The 16,015-nt window shown below is 33.7% G+C and overlaps 1 protein-coding gene across 1 annotated transcript in view; it reads right to left on the bottom strand.

Annotated features, from left to right (window-relative positions):
- The window catches only part of CSMD3 (CUB and Sushi multiple domains 3), a 703,442-nt gene that overhangs the window by 170,893 nt on the left and 516,534 nt on the right, over positions 1–16,015 (bottom strand). The window lies entirely within an intron of this gene.

The following is a 16,015-nucleotide window of genomic DNA, read 5'->3' as shown; positions in this document are numbered from 1 at the left end:
AAAAACTGAAAGGTTGTGAAAATCAACACGTCTAATTATTATGTTGTGCATTGAAAGGTCTTCCTACAGTAAAATTTCTCACAGAACCATCACACAATGTAATTCTCCAATAGCATTCCAGTATTTTTTAATCATTGTTTAGACTCTGAAATACTGTATCAATTTCTGTATTTCTGTTTTAGTTTATTGTCTGACATATAAAAATATTACTCAGTATGCTGTCCTTGTGCTGCTTTCCAGGATCAGTGACAGAACACTAATAGGAGAGAAAGTGACTTGAATGTGGTAAGAATGTGGTAAGAGTCAGTGTGTTGATGCATTGGTCACTGTTTCCTTGAAACTTTATTAAGCATTAATGGCAAAATGTTCCTTTCCTGTGTGTGCTGAATTTACTGCAATGGTATCTCGTCTTGTAAAATCTCACTCCCTGCAGCCCTTGAAAAAGCCCTATCATAACAATGAAGTATCACCCACTCCATGTCTTAAATTGGTAAGCTTTCTTTATCTGTAAGATTACCCACCTTGATCATTAGTATTCATGCACCTTTGTCAAAGAACTAAATTCTATTTCTTTATGGTAATGCATTAGTAAATAGAAAATACAATATAAAATGCATTACCATCAGCAGTGACATCTTTTCTCACATTTCAGCATAGGCTAGTTATAAAAGAAATGTAGATAATCACTGCAGAGAGGCAAAATCACTGAGCAGAACCACAGATCCGTGTAATCTATAGCTGACTACTGCTATAAAGTAAAATTTTCTATAGCTCCAGCAAAACATTACAGGGTTAAAAGCCCCTGTCATGTGCTTATTGCTCCTAAGTTCTCCATGACGCCTTTGCAGTTTAACCAAAAGAAAGAAACCACAAGATAAAACTTCAGTAAAAGAACTGTGAAGAAGGGACTACATAAATAGGAGAATCAATCTCAAATAATATCATCTTTTAAATAAATATTTTTGCTACCAATATTTTTTTCTGCACCTTGAAGCTTTTAGTTCCTACTACTGCTTTCAGATTACCTACTTTCTTCCTCTTACAGTTAAGATCTAATAAAAATTAATTGCAACTGTAGATGTAAGTGCTATATTGTAACATCCATTTTTAAGCAGCATTCCTCAGTGGAATCAATGGCAAATACTACTTAAAAATGAATGGCACAATATGGCTTTATGTCATGCAGGTAGAATTGATTACACAGCAACAAATACAATAAAAACTTAAGAATAAAAGTACATAAACTCTGCAAAAGGAGGAAAAATATGCCTTGAAGAACTGCTATTGAGATACCGACTTTCATTCTAGTGGGCCACTGTTTCACAATCCAGCCTAGGATACCAAATATTTAGTTCATCTAAATGAGTAGCATAAGAAAATAATTATTTGGTGACACAATGTATGTTTTGAGAATTTACTACATTGTTGTGGTTTAGCCCCAGCCAGCAACTAAGCACCACAAAGATGCTCACTCACTCTCCCCCAGCAGGATGAAGGGAAGAAATTTGGAAGGGTAAAAGTGAGAATAGTCATGGGTTGAGATAAGAATGGTTTAATAACTGAAATAAAATAATAATAAAATGTAATGAAAAAGAAAATAACAGAGAGAAATAAAACCCAAGAGAGAGAAGTGATGTAAATGCACACCACCAACTGACCGATGCCCAGTCCCTGAGGAAGAGGCCACCCGGCCAACCTTCCCCCTAGTTTACTGCTGAGTATGATGTCATATGGTATGGAATATCCCTCTTTGGTCAGCTGCGGTCAGCTGTCCCAGCTGTGTTCCCTCACAGCTTCTTTTGCACCCCGAGACTGCTTACTGATAGGGTGGTGTGAAAAGCAGAAAAGGCCTTGACTCTGTGTAAGCACTTCTCATCAGTACTTAAAACATCCTTGTGTTATCAACAGTTGTCAGCAGAAATCCAAAGCATAGCTCCATACTAGATACCGTGAGAAAATTAACACTATCACAGTCAAAACCAGCACATATATTAAATCACTGATTGCTGTTTTCCCTAGTCTGATACAATACAATATGATTCTATTTAGCCTTTTTAATCCAAATGACGAGATTTTCAGTTGTAATGATTTCTTGTATCAGTTAAGTCAAGGCTAATACACAGGTAACAAGAAAACTAATACAGTGACTGATATATCACCATGAGGAAGTGAAATAATAAAGATATCACGCAAAGTAAATCTTAACAGATAAAAATGGTAGACAAATTTCTTCCAAACGTCCAAATTACGGATACTTTTGTTGTGGATGTCAGTCTGCAAATGTGAATATGATGAAGTACCTAAAATTTTTTTGACAATACAATGAATATGGAAAAGACAATCTGATATAGAAATATATATTTTAGTTGCTGTTTGGAAATACAGAAATACATTAGAAATAAAAAGACACCAACAAATACATTTTTATCAAATTGGGCTCTTATATAACATGAAGCATAGAATTTCACCACTGTGAAAATCTCAGAATCTTACTTCTTGACTGAGCTAAAGAATACCTATGCATATTTTTTACCTCTTTTATGTGTAGCTTCTTTCTGTTTATACTGTATCTCTTGTTAATTTTTGAATGATTGATTATATTTAAAGAAAGATTACAACAATTATTACATTTCTAATTTCTAACATTATATGCATATCCACTGTAAGTCAAGTTTTAGGTATACATATGGAAACCAAATGTCTAGGACAGCATCTAGACTAGGAAGGAGAGGAAGAAGAAGAAATATATGAAAAAGAGGAAGGGCATAGTTTAAAATTGTAAGTCCTGACAATTTCTGTTCCAGGTGTATACAGTGATGACAACAAAACTTGGAAAGACCACAGCTTCACAGTTTTCATCAGACTCCAAAGAACACCTTGCTTTCCAATCTGATTTTTTACATTTAGATGAACATCCCATCTATGTCTCATATATCCATAAAGATTTTTAATAAAATTTTGAGTGCACCTTCATATAATTTCTGCGGTACCTAAAATCTTCTTTTACTTAATCTTCCTTTGGATTTCCTTAGCCTTCCTTTTCATTACTTGTATGTTAAATATAAAAGTAATTCAGTATGTTACATGTGACAGATTTGCAATGAACTATACTGGTTAGAAATGGTTTACAATTTTAGAAAGGAAATATTTCCCTTTGGACTCTGTTAAATCTAATATTTGGTATTTTTGATTAGTTTAAGGAAAACAGTCATTAAACATAATATGATTTTTGTCCCAAAGAGTGACTAGTTTTTAGCTGCAACATCATTCTAAACTCAGCTGAATTTCTAGGCTGAAATGCAGGGGAATATATGTTATCCACATGAAGCAAAAGTTAGAAAATTACTATCTTTTTTAGAGTACATTGAAACAACTTCATAGTTTATGCGCTTCTTTAGTTAACAGCATTCACTTCTGAGCATGCCCAGGCCTAGTCTACGGAAGTTAAACTGTCCAAAATTAAATATTTAATTGGAATTATCTTTGATAATTCCATTAAAATCAAGTATTGAACTGATACAGAAAAAATCAAGTATCTACTTTCTGAAGAGGAGGAATCACAGCAGCTATCTTTTGCTAAGATTTATAATAGTCTTTGAATTGTGTTAATCAAGGAAGGTCTCAAACCCCATGGATGCCATAAGATGAAAATAAAGCAAAGCTGATGATTTTTGTGTGTGTGAAAGACCTTCAGATGTTCTTCACTTGTATCAGTAGGATTCCTTAGAGATCAGCAACCCAGTGAATCATATTTGCTGCATTTCAAATCATCAAGTTGAAGAAGGCATAAGATAAAAATCTATTTCTCGGTATCAAAGACAGATTTAAGGCATTTTGATTGAGCTTTTAAAAAGTATTTTTAATTACATTTCTCAGCAATCTAACACTGTTTTATTTCATTGTAATAAAGATTAGATTTCAGAATTTCAATTTTAATTTTCCTTGAACTCTGAGTTCCAAGAAATAAACTCTCTTATATCTGAAGGCAAGAAACAAACACTACTTTCAAGTTATATTTATTTTTTCTAGTATTAACATTTACTCATCAGAATATGTCTCATGGGCTAGGACACTCCATGAAAAAAAAAAGTTCTTTAAATATAAGCCTGCTAGAATTTTATTAATCTTCAAAGGACTAGTCATAATGATTTCAAGGTAATTTACCTAACTACTAAAAGCTAATTGTATATCATCACACACCTATACTTAGGTTTATTTCTTCTATGAGCATTTATCCTGCACTTAAGAAAAGTGAAATTGATGGACATTTTACTCTCTAGTCACACAGTACTGAGGATTAGTCTTTGTGGATTTGATTCTAGATTTGATTACGCAATATAGTTTTGTGGTATCTGTGAACTTTTCTGTCTCAGCTTTATGTGAAGTTGTACTGGATAGCATATTCCTGACACAAGTATGTCTGGGTTCTTTGTGGTAACCTTTCTTTATTGTAATTTTATTTTTTTTAAAATAACATAAAACCCACTATCACATCAACAACTTTCAATTTTTACCTTGTATTTAAATCAAATATTAATCATGACACATTGTATCAGATTTCCCTTAAAAAAATAACCTTTCTTCATGGAACTCTGTCAAACATTTTAAAAAATTCAATTATATGGTATCAACTGTTGTTAATTTCATTCATATGCTTGTTGAGCTTGCAGACTTCCCATTAAGTTGCACATTCCTCTTTATAAGTTATATTGATTTTTCTTCCACATGTTTAACCATGCATCTCCTATTTTTTGTTGTTGTTGTTGGTGGTGGTGTTTTTTTTTTTTTTAATAATCTCTACCAATTTTCTAACTGTGGAAATTAGCCAATTATTCATCATGGAAAATTTTTGATGTGTTCATCACCTTCCACTACTTTGATAGAAAGGCTAACTTAAGGTCAACATTTTTACTTGAAACACTTTATATCCAGGCTCTTTCAGAACTACACAGAAAAGACTGTCTTACCCTAGCAACTTGCTATAGTTCTGTTTATTGATTTTCTTTAACATCTCTTTTATAACTTTCCCTTCTGACACAGTTCCTTAAAGTCAAAGGTTCTAACGCAGGACCTCTGGTTACCTCAGTAATGTAATATAACAAACACAACACAAAACATAATGTACTTAGCTTTTCTGCAATAACATTGTCCTCAAATGTATTTTTGGCCTTAAACTTCTGTTGATACTGTAATAAGTTTCCTACTTTTCTCTTCTTTGAAAAGTCATATTAATGTTTAGATTAGTTTCACCTGTTTTAAAACAGTTTCTCAAAACTGTTGGCCACACTTGCTACTACCCTGTTTTGAAGATTATTTCCTTTTCCTGAAATACATATTTTTATTTCTAGTAGATTCCTTGACTGTGTTGTTTCACCACCTCTTTTGGTGATCCTTTTAGAATTTGCTTCTGATTGGTGAGACTCTAAAATTGTATTTCTACATGATTTCTAGGTCACCAGTAAATACTTAATCTTTCACTGTTGTCCTCAAATTAATTTCAGTGAGCTTCCTCAGTTTCATATAGCTCCCCATAGAAAATAAAAAATTGCTTTTAGGTTTTTTCCTCTTTCCTTACTCCCAGGGTGTCCAATTTGAGTGCCAAATGGACACTTTGGATATATTCTGAGCACATTATTGTCACATTTTCTCTCATTGAGAAAATCTGTTCTGCTTTAGGCCAGCTGTTTCTCTGTTCATTTGGTACTTTTACCTTAATGCTGAAATAAAAAGATGCTAACTGAACCACTAATATTTGAACTGATGATAATTAAAATATCACTGTAATGTTCTCTGACCTTCAGTTACTTATATGTGCTCTCAACTGTAACTCTAAATATAGTTTTACGTCTGAATATATCTTTTATTAAAAATTCACCCATGAACCAAACCAGTGTATTTCCTAGCATGCTACATAAGTAAAGCTTTAAACTACCCACTTAGTCAGTAACTGATTATCAAAACAATAGAAAAATATAAAATGAAGTTTGGTACAATAAGGAATTAAATGTAACCTTTTCAATTCATACCAACAAAACAACTTCTGCAGTAGTTGGAGTACACAAATGTTTGTTAGAGTTGAGATTCATTATACTAACTTCCGTTAGCACATAGCTACAATTCAGGATATAAAAAAGAAATACATAATAAAAAGATTCCAGTGAATACCTAAAAACTAGGAGTGAAGTTTTGTTGTGGAAGATACTGCTCCTTCAACAGTGTGAGATCAGAAAATTTGTGGATGTTATGCATCCAGCTTCTGAAACATCAAATGAGATCTTAAAAGACACAGGTATCCTCTTTAAGCTAATTGATGGTCTTGCTTACCATTCCTATAGTAGGTTGGGTAACTGCTATATGTAGTCCAGTCAAGAAGAAAAAAAAACAGTAAATTCCATTTAAAAAAAAATGCAGTCTCTTAATTGCAGGTTCTTCTATTTACAAAACCCTTCCCTAGGCCCCACTGTGATAGTCAATATGAAGGTGACAAAACTTGTGCAAAGAATGAAATATGAGACTTATACAAATAACCACCAACATATCCCACCTAATATATTTTCTTCCATTTGAGTGGGTTGCTAAAGTCTTATTAGGCAAGAGTGAGGACCTTCAGACTGCAGCCTGAGGTTAAGTTAGAAACATGTATATTTATCAGGTATAGCCAGTGCAGATGACTGGATTAGATTTTTAATTACAGTTATTAATTAATTGACTTACCTTCATTACTAACCTATGCTACATAATCCTATCCTACTTACTGTCTTGCAGTCTTTGGAAAAATAAATATTTGTTCATCTATGTGAATAAATGGTAGGGATTCTTTTTTCTTCTAAAAACAGAATACCCTGCAGCCACCTTATCTGTTCTAAAAAATCTTCAAACAAAAATATGTACCTATGATTTTAACACATAATATAGAAACAAGCATATATTTACTTAAACTAGTACTAAAATCTTGGTTTTTTCTCCAGTTCAAAATACATGATGGAATAACCTTTTTTTTAAGGGAATAATAATGTTTTTCAGTCCTCTACTAGAAAATTTACATATTCAAAGCAAATAAACATAAGGTTTTAATATTCTAAAACAAATAAACAAATAATATACTTTATTCTTCATTTTCATCTGTGCTTCCTATATGTTTTTATTGCCAATTAAATTTGAAACTGTGTGAGTTAATTTACATATTTTATCATTTACATGCTATTCTCAATAATATTAAAGTTTCTTGTTACATCTTCCTTGCTTATTCATGATGTTTATTCAAACTTACAGTTGCACCTAAGCAGACCTGTTTAAAATTGTGACTTGGATATACATGTTTGATTTCAGATATATTTTTTATAGTAAAGAATTAAGGGTAAAAACAATTAAAGTTTACGTATCTTTAAAGATTTCTCCTTTCTAACAATTTCTTCATTAAACTATGATTTTAAAAATTGGCAGCAAATTTAATTCAACAGGAGATGAAGTACCTGTTTTAATGGTTCACTCTAACTAACCCCTTAAATACCTTGGAAATCTCTGGCACTTGATTTTAATGAGATCACTGTAATTACCCACTGTTCTTCATTTCTTGTACTTTGTTTACCATTATATTACATTAGTACTTCTTAAATGAAATCTTGGAATAATTAAACACAACATTTATTATTCAGTGGTCACTGTAAAGCCATATTATGAATTCCAAATATATATGCAAGAGGTCACACACACAGAGTAATACTTGGTGTGAGTATATGTATGTGTCTGTATTTTTTTTAATTGTTTTCTGAGCTTTCTAGAATTATTAACCTTTATAGTTCATTCCAGTAACATTTTCAAACTTTAATATGAAAATAACAGTTTTAAGAAAAGCTAAGATTTTCACTTAATCACATTGTCCAAAATCTGTGGGGTTTTTTGCAAAATATCAGCTATCTGTGTAGCCATACAGAAAGATCTTATTTTTGTTCTGTATTCCACAAACCATTTGTGTATTTCACAATAAACAGCCAGTAACTTGTCATAGGAAAAACAAGCCCACTATCTGTAAGTATATACTGATAAGCAAATCTCTACTTCATTAGTGCCAAATCCACTAGGTAGAAGTTGCTATTTATCTTTTTGTCATTTTGACTTGATAGTTTTTGGTGTACAATGTTCTCTTTTCCATGGAGGAGGAGTAATGAGTGTGCTCATTCAGAAAGGCGTCTGTAGTGTGAGTTTGTAAGTTGAGCAATACTCAGACCTAGACGCCTACTCTTTCTCAGCAATCTTCTTAGTTCTAAATTTTTACACATACACACAAAAAGTAGCCCTACAATCCCTCCAAAACAGTGTTGCATGCTTTATTCTCAAGCTGTATTGCTTCCACACAGTGTTTTCAGATATTTCACTATATCTAGTATTTCCTGTGTTGCTGCCCTAAGTCATACCCTGCTGAGCATGCAAGGACAGTGAATCCTATTCATGCAGTCCAGATGTAAAGAGGAAAATATATCTTCCTAGCAAGATCTTTGAATCCCCTTTGTTGACCTTTTAAGAAATGTGTCTCTCTCCACTGACGATATGGCAAGGAAAGCTTGGAATGGTAAAGCATATATTTGTAAAAAATGGGCAGCAGAAGCTTAGGAACAAAAATTTAGTATTCAGAAGATATTTCACTCCTGATAAAATACTTCGTATTTTCTTCAAGAAGCTCTTCAATTGACTTTTCAAGCCTGACTATTAAGAACTAACTTTTCAGAGTACATAGCATTTGAGTAACACTTTACATATTCAACCCACAATCTTAATTGACTTGAATTATGCTACTAAACACTCACGTTATGGTCTATGTGATTCTATAAAACAGACACATTATTCTGGGCAAAAAGAAAATGAGAAATGCTTGTAAGTAGCCAACGGATGACAATTTTAAATAAAGCATGCCGCTTAAGTGGTTAAACTGAGCATTACTTTGGAACTATAAAACACAGAAAAACATAGTCTCATTCACAGTAACATTCAGATTCATTAGCTGCAAGAATACTCTGTACCTTCCGAAATAGCCTGTCTCATTCCTTATACATTTTCAAATTTTAAAATAGATTAAATAGTGGCCCTTCATACAGTGGCTTCAAACATAAGCAACTCTTTATCATCACTGGATCAAAACAAAACAACTGATAGCCTCTCCCAGACACAGCAGTATATAATATCACTGTTGAAGATGTTTCAAACACATCCTCACCTGCATGACAGACTTAATTCTGTCATTGACTAATTTTTCAGCCTTAATTTTTTTTTAACATAAATGCCACATCAGTTTACTACTTACAATGGTATAATACTTTTACACACAAAAATTGATTCTTAATAATGGTTTAATACTTTTATATATGTGTATGTTCTACTACACTCTGTAATAATAAATATAATTTTTTATGATTTTAAAAGACAAATTTTCCCTCTCTACACACTTCATCTTGCCTATCCTCAAGTGTCATTTCATTTTTCACAACTTGAGACATAATTATGCAGTTAACAGAGTAATTGGTGACATTGCACAGTATCATAATCACAGCTACTCCAAGGGGCTATGGCTTTTTTCTTTTTCTGCAAGCATGACAGTGCATGATAAAAGTGCACAATATGAGAAAAATAACAGTTCTACCTTGTATGAATGTGCATTTAAGAAAGGTTTCTGAAGTAGATAGTGAAGAAATCTAGTCAGAATCACCCCTCAGTACTAAAAATCCAAGAGCAGGTGACACAATTTATTCACGTGCCCGTGACAATTAATGAATATCACTCTGTAATATCCTTTAGCTAGTCATAATTCATGTGTAAAATTAGTAGGGATAAATTTCTTTTAAATAAAAGTGCCATGCTTCAAGAGGATGTAAATGGATGACTACAATTGCAGCATCACCTATGCCACATCATCTACATGTTTTAATGCCTTCAGTACTTTTACTATGTTAAAGGAATGCTGACTAAGGTTGGTCTTTGCACTCCAGTGCACAGTAACTCCCTCAATGCCTTTGTTCCACTATTTATACCATAAATACGAAACATTTAAACTCATGTCATCCCCAGATTTTCTGGCCAAGGGCTTTTCCTAACATGAGAAACATAGACTTTGGACTTCTGAGAATTTTTCAGATTTTGCAAGAATTCTTCTTTAGTGATTATAAGCCATCCTGGCTTTGTATCCTCACTGTATCTCTGCCTCTGTTCTACTATATTATTCAATCCTCTGTGTCATCTTTAAAGTATGAAGACAATGTGTTTACTGCAGACTACATTCTCTGACAGAGATACATTATTTTAAAGCAAATTAATCACATTGAGGAGCAAGCCTCTTGCAGAGAACAAAATCAAATACCAGCCTAGCATGTTAAACTAATTAAATAATTAAAAGAACTTGAATGTGTTTTCAGCAAAAAATAATTACTGAGCAGTAACTGCAGACAATCCAAAATACCACTACTAGTACCTATCTACAGTATCCATGTAACAATGTCTGATCCTGATCTCAGTAACATTTTAGATATGCATTTGATCTGTTTTGTCCATTAAAACCAAGTGGTTTTGTCTAGAAATGTATTTTGTTTGGTTGCTTTTAAAATAAATATGAAAATGTTAGCTACTACAGATGGAAATTAATGAATGTTAGGCTTCTAAGAACTGTTTTGTGGCTTGCAAAATCTTTTTAATTGCTTATATATGATAGTTAATGATTTTAGAATATAATCAAGCATTCTATATTTGTACTCTAAAAATGCAAAATTGGACAAAAATGTTAATGAAAGTTCCAAGTACTTTGATCAAAATCTTTACATCCAAAATATTATAAACCCCAAAAAAGCCTTATTCTTACATGTATAAAATACACTATCCCATGCCAGTTTCATCTGATTGTTCTTTTAACATACCTATGCATTTTTTAAGAAATGCAAATTAGACTACCTAGAAATTTAACCTTGTGTTTACCTAACTATTCAAAATAAAAATCACCCAAGAACGTATTTTAGTCTAATGTGTCTTAGTCTTTTACCTTCATCTAGACTTATATATATATTTGTCTATGATGAGAACATTCTCTACTCTTTATAATATTGTCGATAATGGTGAAAATGGTTATTTTCTTTTTTGTGTTGCAATTTCTAATAGTACTCAGACTGACTATGATTTATCACATAAAAAATTTGCTGAATAAAGTCATGGTTTCAAAAGACCACACCAGTATGTAATAACCACATTACAATCATAGCTTTGCTATGTAAAAAGTGCGTAAAAATGTGACCTATAAAGCCTCTGATTAAGTAATCAATAGAGAATGATTGATGAAAAAAACTGTCATCATTGTAATATATTACAAAATAATAAATAATAACATTAAGCTTTTCTATGTAGTCTTCCATCCTAAAAGTTTTCAGATATAAACCAGATCTGAGCTACTTCAAATAGCTGTGACAAGTTAATACAGACATTAAGAAACAAAAAAAATCATACAAGAATATACGAATTACTGCAAATTAAACCAAGAGCTACTGTCCGAGCCAAAACAAAGAACAGGTACTTCCTCTGACATTTTAGTTTTCAGGAAAACATTTTTCTGGGAGAAGATGAGGCTTCAGGCACGTCTTTTCCCAGCTCCTAATAAAGTGAATTATCCCCCAGGTCAATGACAGACGAGCAGATATGTAGTTCAAGGTCCTCTCTCCTTCCTCCTAATGCATATGCATTTGGTTTTTAGCATGGACTTTAATCACTAAACCACCATAGCTACAGTATGTAATTGTGTACATAAGACTGGGAATTAAGATTTCTTGTTGCAATCATAATTAAGAATGGTTATGTTGCTTTTAAATATCAGGTATAGAATTGTTCTGTGACCAATCACAAGACTTTTTTGGTTTTCCATTAAACAAAATACAAACAGTATATATAAATATTCTGAATACTACTGTTTTGTTTCTGAAAATAAAAGTGAATAAATCATAGGCAGTTCATGACAATATTTGAGATTGTTAGATATATCCTTCAGGTAGAGATATTTTGAATCCTGGATTCAAATATTTCCAAGAATTAAAAAGACTATAATGAACTGTAGCAATATTTTTAAAAGATCAATAAATCATTTCTTCTGGTAAGAACAAGGTTTTTACACCCAGTTCTAAATGTGATTTTCCACTACAGGGCTTTTTGTTATTCTGTAGACAATTGTTGTTTGCTACCAAAAATTTAAAATTAAGTATACTTGGTGAAGCTAAGAGAAATCATTAATCATCATCTCTGTCATAGTAATATTGCATCTGCATATGTTAATTACATCCTGTTCTTAACATCCAGCATGAAATGCCAAATAGCTTAGCATATTAGCTGGATAATCTTTGCATGTGTTCATAAAAGAATGAAGCCAATGATTTGGTTCAGTTCCAACACTTAGAGAGGCTCAAGGTCATTTTAAGTAATTATTTAAACCAAATGCAAGTCATGCCTAGTACGCATAGGACTAAGTCAGAAAAACTATTTGGTACGTAAAGGTACAATTGCAAAAACATCAGTTTTATGCACTGAGTAGATTTTGGAAAACTGGTCCTCTATGATCCTGAAAGCCCCTGCTCAGCTTTTATCTACTCCAGAATCATCAGTTATTGACTTTCAGGGTCTGGAGATACTCATATTTTCTAGTTTTGCACATTCCCAGGAAAAAACGTTTTGACAGTTTGAGCAATTCATCAGTCAGTTCATGATGAAGCCTGACCAGACCCAGAACATCAGTGTTCCTCAAAAAAAGATAAGGGGCTTGATATACCAAACATTTTTGGAGAATGCTTGAAGCCATCCCAAATTTCCAATATAATAGAACCGTGGCCTTAATCTTCTTAATTCTGAATGGAGATTCTATTTTTGCCCACGTTATATCTAAAAGACTAGACTTTAGAACAAGTAAAACCCATAACTCCTTTCCCTGCACAGGCCATTCAAAATCTTCTACCATCTCTCAGGAGTATGTCTTAAGTTATGTCAAGTTATTCAGAATGGATATCGAGATGGTACTCTTCTATTAAGATTCTATTATTCAGTGAAAATATCCATACTAACTGCAACCAGAAGAGTTTTTACTTAATAGGTTCTGACTTCAGACCCCTGTATCAGTTTCACCCTCATGCTATCCATGTTTTTATCTAATCATTTTATTCATGGAAATAATCAAATAGTACTGACACAAACTGTCTTGGAAGAGAAAAAGTTTTCCTATGTTCTTCGAATTATACTCTTCACAGGACCAATCCTGTACATTGTAAAGCATGTCCCTTGAGCCCGAAGAGCCATTCGGAGTGTTGAAAGTTCTCCCTTCCGCTCCTCTGACCTACTATGCTGGGTTTCTGTGGAGCGGTTTGGGGATTTTTTTCGTAGTGGGGGAGGGGCTACAGTAGTGCCCTCTGGGAGAAGCTTCTCGAAAGCTCCCCCGTCTCCAAGTCGGACCTATCTCTGGGCAGGGCCAAACCAATCAATTGCATCTCTGCGATAACATGTTTAATAAGGGGAAGCTGAGAGGGGGTTGGGACTGGTGAGGGGATTTGTGAGAGGGATGAACACCCAGGTCAGCAGAAGGAAGGAGAAGGACATGGGGGAGGTGTGCCAGAGTAGAGACCCCTCTATCCCATGGTGAGGCGGCAGGGCTGCCCACCCTGTCACACACGGAGGTCCGTGGTAAAGGTTGACCTGAAGCCTGAGGAGAAAGCCACTGCAGGACAGGCATCTGTGCTTAAAGTCAGCCGGGACCCCGAGGGGAGAAGTGGTCCCAATTGTTGTAGTTTGGCGCTGGGAGGACTGAAACACGCAGGGGTGACCTGCGCCGGAGCAGCTCAGGATCGGCTGCAGCCTGTGGGGAGGACGCACGGCAGAGAAGGTTCGTGGAGAGGTGTCTGCAGTGAGAGGGGAGCCACATGGAGCAAGGGAGTAATCTGCGGCATTACGAGAAAGATGGGAGAAGATGGGAGCTTCCCATCCCCTGCCACCTGTGCAGCTGGGGGAGGAGGTAGAGGAATTGGGCCCAGAGATGAGCCCAGCTGGAAAAGGGAGGAGTGGGGAGAGGTGGTTTTGGATGTGGCTGTGCTTCTCACTGTCCCCACATTGTCTGTTACGTGTTGTTTTGCTAGCATTTGAATTAAAGTGATGTTTCTTTTCTACCCATAAGGAGTCTGTCTTCTGCCTGTAACCATAATGGATGAGTGGCTCCTCCCAGTCCTTAGATAGATTCCTTGAGCCAATTCCTGTTCCTATATTCTCCCCCTTCATCTCTGTGATGGGGGAGGGAGTGAGTGAGCAGCTGCATGGTGTTTTGTTGTTGGCTGGGCCTAAACCACAACACCTAATTAGCTCCAAACATGAGCAAAATGAGAATACTCATTCATAATATTTCTCTTTTCCATATTCTGAAATGTCTCACTCCCCCATAAAGCTGTATCACTAAGTATGACTTAAAGAATTTAACAGAAGACCCTGAATTCTAATTTGTTATTACAAATGTAAAAGTTTAGAGAGAATGATAAGTAACTTTAAAAACTTTATTTCATACTGAAAATATCAGATCAAAGTATTAAAGATATAAAGGGGTTTCAGGTTCTCAAATTTTTTCTTAAAAGTTAGAAAATGAAAAAACACATATATAATGAGGTGTATTGTATACCACATTTCATTATAACATTATCAATTTCAGTGGAGTTTCAAAAATATAACTGACAGAATAGACAGAATATTTCTCTACTAAGCAATTTTTTACATAGGTGAGACTGGTGGTCAGAAGGCAAAATTCAGCTCTCAGACTGTTTCTGTCAGTTCCATGTAATTGAAAACTAATCAACCGATACTGTCTTTCCCACAGCTATATAAATATCCTTGTTTTCTTGAGCTAAATCCCGCAAAAGTGGAAATCATTGATTACATGGTAAAAATATACTATAATATATCACAGTAACATCTACAAACCTTCATTGACTCTGAACTGGAGGAAAAAAGCAATATAAGAAAAACAAGTGAAAATTGCAAAGCTAAGGCATTTTTATGGAGCTTACTCTGCAGTGTGGGGTTTGTCATTAAATAAGGCCTTGTTCATCCAGGAAATAAAATGGTCCCATTAGAATCAGTGACAGATATCCACTACCTCTTTTATTTTAAAATACTTTTTTTCCCTTTTAATAAAATGGCAGTCCTTCCAAGCAAAGCACTATCCCTTTAGAAATGTTAGAATAGATAGCACTGGAAGACTGCTAAGTAGAGTGTAAGTGTCATGAATAGACACAATTATGGAGTCATTGATAAATAAATTCTTTATCTTTCATTACCCATGAAAAAGACTTTCCAAAAGGAGGAAACCTTTCTCCTCTTATACACAACAACCTTTGTCACCAATTCCTCTCTAGAAAACAACACGCATATCTCATTTTAAAATGAGGAAGAAACTTTTGACTTCTGTTACACAATATCTACAAGTTTGAACACATTTCCAGAAGTCTGCCAGGGGCAATTTTCTAGTTTTATGCCACTGAAGCTTGGTGTTCAGTACTATGATGATTTTGGTGGATAATGAAAATACTGAAGTTTTTCAAATGTTTATAGTATTGGTTATTCTTTATAGTTGACAATTTATTTTGTTGTTGTTTTTGGTTTGGTTTTGGTTTTTTTTTTTCTGTTTTGCTGGTACTCCAGCACCCACTTTGCATTACAAATTTAAGTACACAATGAAGAAAATCCATATTTTATTTAAAATAAATATATTCAAATTGGAAATGGCTTTACAATCTTCTTTGCCTTCAAATTATGAAAAGGAAATGAAATTAATATGATAATGAGATTTTATTTATTATTTATAAAGCAAATGTTAATTTTATAATTTGGCAATTTTGTATTGTTTATTAATATCTGGATACATGGGAGATGTTTTGTGCTTACTCTTACAGAATATGTGAAGGGAATATTGGTTTTTGTTCTGAAGTGTCTATCAGTTGCTTTTGACATACCAAATCAATAAAATAAAAAT

This window comes from Tyto alba, unplaced genomic scaffold, assembly GCF_018691265.1.
Source record: "Tyto alba isolate M040663 unplaced genomic scaffold, T.alba_DEE_v4.0 Super-Scaffold_9, whole genome shotgun sequence".
Lineage (NCBI taxonomy): Eukaryota > Metazoa > Chordata > Aves > Strigiformes > Tytonidae > Tyto > Tyto alba.
Note: the sequence above shows the minus strand (reverse complement) of the source record. Positions and strands in the feature narration are given on the sequence as shown.